A 5,022-nucleotide genomic window follows, 5' to 3' on the forward strand; every position below is an offset into this window, starting at 1 on the left:
TGATTTCTGCAGTTTGTGATTTTTTTAAATCAGAAATAATTTGAATTTATCTGTTGAAATGAGTAGTACAAAAACTAAAGATATTTCTTGTGCTTGTCTGAAAAAGGATATTTTAAAATATTCTATATTCTGTGTTTGCATAATATCCATAATCTATTTCATTCTCTCCTAGATATAATTTGAATTCTACATTGTTTTGTAATACATAGGTTCATTAATAAATGTGTCCTGTAAGATTGCATTCCATATATAAAGTTAAAGATTCCTTTTTGTTTTCTAGGTCCTTATACTAGTATATTTCTTTGGGATAAAATGAGAATTTAACTAATTTCAAAAGTTTTGTAAAGGTTATGCTATGTAAAGGCATTTCTGAGGTGAAGATTTAATACACTGATATGAAACTAACCTTTAATTCTAGGACTTACATGTATTGTTACTCTTGTAATTATGTAATCAACTTTTTAACAACTGCTTTTCATTTCTTGCATCTGAAGAATGAAAAATATGGAATACTATACAAATTTTCATTTCATCCTTGTGCAAGTGCCATGTTAATCTCTGTATTGTTTTAATTTGTGTAGACGTGCTGCTGAAGCATGTAGTATCCTCTAAATTTAAGTAGTTAATGATGCAATCTTCATATAGGCTTATATCTTTGCGTGCCTATTTGTAACAAGGAAACCTTATTGTTCCTAACAATACTATTGATCGTTTTTTCCTAAAATTGTGTATATAGTGGAAAAATTATATTGTTTCGTCGATTGCTCACATTTGAAATTTTTTTGTCACTGACTATTTTAAGTCTTTTTCATTTTAGATTTGATCATACTTTGAAGCATTTATAGCTAGGTCCAAAAGTGATGGCTTTTTCAAGTACTTATTTGTCCAACTGAGTTAGCTTTGTTGTGCTAATGGATCCAAAGTAAACCTTGCTTAAGAGCTACTTCTAAACTTCTCCAGCTTAAAATTTCCCAAATGAGGTCTTACTGGCACAGATGTCTACCTGACCCTTTAACCTTCCTCCATGTAGGAACAGACCAAGCAGAATATCTTACCCTGAAATCATACTTTGTCTTACTGGAAGAAAACTAATCTTAGTTACAAGGGATCATAGAGAGATGAACAGTTCAGACAGAACTGTTCAGACCAGAAGGTATTTTATCAAAATATAATTGTTTATGATACCTACCATTTCAAAAGTAGCTAAAGCCAAGAAGGTGAAAAATTGTTCATATGCATGATTACCTAATGTCATGGTCTGTCTACCTTCCAACCAGGAAGGAACTTACACTACTGTCTTTCTATCAACAAATATTTCCATAGCTCCAGGAGAAGTCCATGTGTTTCTCCTCGATATTAGGCCTTAAATTAGTAATGCTTTAATCACAGTGTTTCCTCTTGTCTCCAGACTGTAAATCCACAAATGGTAAAACTTTAGGTCTAGCTCTACGAAATACTGTGGTAGAGATAATGCAATATTACTTTAAAACAAAGTTGTCTTTAATACCCTAACCACCACAGAACAATGTAAAACATGTGCTGTTTTTTTATTATATTATACATAGATATATATTTTATTTTATATTTGCTGATTTTATATTTCACACAGTGAAACTTACTAGAATTAATTGATAATTTGATAAATAAATTGATAATTATTTATTCCAATGAATAGAATTGGAATATAAATAATTAGGTTTAGGGCTGGGAAGGTGGCTCAGTGGTAGAGCGCTTGCCTTGCATAACTGAGGCCCTGGATTCGATTCCTCATCACCACATAAGCAAAAAGAAAAAAGCCAGAAGTGGCGCTGTGGCTCAAGTGGTTTGACCGCTAGCCTTGAGCTGAAGAGCTGAGGGACAGCACCCAGGCCCAGAGTTCAGGCCCCACGACCGGAACACCCCTCAAAAAAATAAATAAAATAAAAAAATAAATAATTAGGTTTAGAATATATATCGGAATATAAAAAGTATCAATGTAATGTCTTGAGTATAATCTTGTGATACCTTCTAAGTGTTCTTGGTCTTCTGAATTCACATGGTAAAAAAATGTTGTTTTCCTCTAATCTATAAGGGATTTTAGTCTGCTGCCCTGTTCATGGTTTTAACTCGCTGGTCCCAAAATGTTTTTCTCCATATTTCTGAAGCATTCCTACTGATTATACCCAAATTTTGCTGATATGATCTCTAAAAGATATCATTCTTCTGCAGGACCCATGGGTCCTAGGATCCCAGGTCCCAGTTACCTGCATCATCAGATAACAGGTGCAAGACTTCTCACCTAGGCCCATACAACATGCCAACAGAATGTAATTGAAGACCCATCTTAATTTCTCATTTCCTATAATATTTTAGGGCCTCAATTCTTTGAGAAGAAGGAATTAGCAGTAAGCAATTGTGAAATGCAAGGGAACTTAAAATGAAGGATGAGATCATAAAATCTGAGAGAAAGTACTGTAATTCAAATTTTCAATTTACAGATGACCAGACCATATCAGTGAACAACATCACAAAGTGTCACAAAATTATTTTTAATACCCCTCCCCTAATGATTAATGAAAGATTTCAGTCCAGCATTAGTGGGCCCAGAAAATATTACCTGGAAAAATAGATCTGTAATTGGTCTAACCAGGCCCGGAAAACTTGACTTAGAGGTCAAATGTAATCCAGAGAAACATTAATTGTGAAGATCCTTAGTGCTTCAAAACTTTGGTACTCCAGTAAAACTTGGTTCTGTGGTATAAAATGTTGTCATTCTCAAAACATTTAATTTCCTGAAAGTGTATTTTTTTTCAAATAAACTTTTAAATATCACAATCGCCAAAATAACATTTGACAAATAGATGATACTCAGTGACATTATAAGCTTTTCAAGTGTAGGGAGCAAGTTACAATAGAGTTGATTTATTTACCCAACACTAATGCCATTGTTTCAACCACTCATTAAAGTGTAGAAATAATACCACCCACCATTTGTGTTGTTCAGTAGGTGCCTTCCAGAAATATGTTAAATAGATCAACCTCCCAAATTTCAAACGCAAACATAAGCTAATAAAGTAAATTTCATCACTTAATAAGGTACATTTTAAAAAGCCACAAAGAGTTGCCTTATCATACGTTGTTTTATGTTTTCCCTATAAGTCTAACATAGTAAGTCTTGAATATAGATACTCATCAGAGATGTGACAAACATAAAATCTGTCTTCTATTTCTATCATATTCCTCTATAGTAGTAAATTTTAATTTTCTTCTTTTTCCAAAACTTACAGGTAGTAGAAAATATTATCCCATAGAAAGTAAAATAATCACACACCATTGTACATAGACATTTATAAAAACTGATAGTTAGGAATACATTCTAAGCCATTTTTAAACTTTCTTGTTGACTAAAGATTAATCTTTCAAATGAATGAGAATAAAATCAAGTCTAGGGGCTTCACATCTCCAGTCTTGCACATTATTATTGCAGATGAACAAATTATGGAAATGTAAGTTGACATAAGTTCAAGTATATACAGGATTGAATCTCCAAAGAATGAAAATAAACCTTTCAAAATATTAACAGACAGTTTAACAGAACGATTATCAGGAAGTTGAAAGCAGAATAGTAGTAAATAATAGTAAAATAATAGTAATAGGAATAATAGTAAAGACATAGAATGAATGAAAAATGGAACAAGGGACAAGTACAGCTAGAATAGTCAATGTACACATGTGATAAAGGAAGTGGTAAATCTGAAATAAATCTTGGAGAAGGGGTTGGTTGACAATGATAGAAGGAGTGAATCTGATCCAGGGGCATTGGACAATTAAATGGACATATTTAATTGTAACACACTTGCACAACCTTTTGAAATTCAGTTAAAGAACACACAAAAATCACAACCAAACAGCAATCTTTAGAGTATGAGCATGACCTCTCAAAAATTTAAGCTGTTAATGGAAGGCAGTTTTGGGAAAAGCAAACAAAGATATTCAAAGAGGGAAGTTTACAGTAGGTGAGAATTTTGAACAGATTTAAATAGATTGTCTAAAGTTATAAATCACCTACATCTGCTGCAAATACCATCTTTCTTCTGCGAGTTCTCTTTGTCTGAAGTGGACACTCCAGTACTGAGACATACTTGATAGCTTGTGAAGATAGAATGAAATAAACAAGATCAAGGACCTTTTACTACACTGGAGAGAAAACAATTCTCTATGTTTTCTTTCATCTCTCTTCACTACTCTCTCTTCATACTTTTAAGTCAATGATTTTGAATTATATATTTCCTTCTTTGTTCTGACAAAGTAATTGGTCAAAGTAATTCACTAAATATTATTTTCAATTTTTTTCTTTTCTTTTCTTTTCTTTTTTGTCAGTGGTGGGGCTTAAACTCTGAGCCTGAACGCTGTCCCTGAGCTCTTCACCTCAAGGCAAGCACTCTACCACTTGAGCTACAGCACTACTTCCGGCTTTTTTCTTTTTACTTATGTGGTGCTGAGGAATCGAACCCAGGGCCTCATGAATGCAAGGCAAGCGCTCTACCACTGAGCCACCTTCCAGGACCCATTTATTTGTTTGTTTTTGTTGGTCATGGGGCCTGAAGTCTGGGCCTAGGCACTGTCCCTCAGCTATTCAGTTCAAGAATAGCAATCCACCACTGGAGCCACAGTGCCACTTTTGGCTTTTTTTTTCTGATTATGTGGTGCTGAGGAATTGAACCCAGGCCCTCATGCATGCAAGGTAAGCACTAAACTATTGAGCAACCTTCCTAAACCTACTATATTATTTATTGTGTATTTATTTTACATCTTTTTTTTGGGGGGGTCCGGTTGTGGAGCCTAAGCTCTGGGCCTGGGTGCTATCCCTAAGATCTTCAGCTCAAGGCTAGCACTCTACCACTTGAGCCACATCGCCACTTCCAGCTTTTTTCTTTTTGCTTATGTGGTGCTGAGGAATCGAACCCAGGGCTTCAGGCATGCAAGGCAAGCGCTCTACCACTGAGCCACCTTCCCAGCCCCCATTTTTTTCTATCATGCTGC

General features: G+C 34.5%; 1 pseudogene; it reads right to left on the bottom strand.

The window, feature by feature from the left end:
• Positions 1-498: 498 nt before the first annotated feature.
• LOC122100503 lies at positions 499-598 on the bottom strand (annotated as a pseudogene).
• Positions 599-5,022: the final 4,424 nt, after the last annotated feature.

This window comes from Dipodomys spectabilis, unplaced genomic scaffold, assembly GCF_019054845.1.
Source record: "Dipodomys spectabilis isolate Male_0828 unplaced genomic scaffold, ASM1905484v1 ptg000581l, whole genome shotgun sequence".
NCBI classification, from domain to species: domain Eukaryota; kingdom Metazoa; phylum Chordata; class Mammalia; order Rodentia; family Heteromyidae; genus Dipodomys; species Dipodomys spectabilis.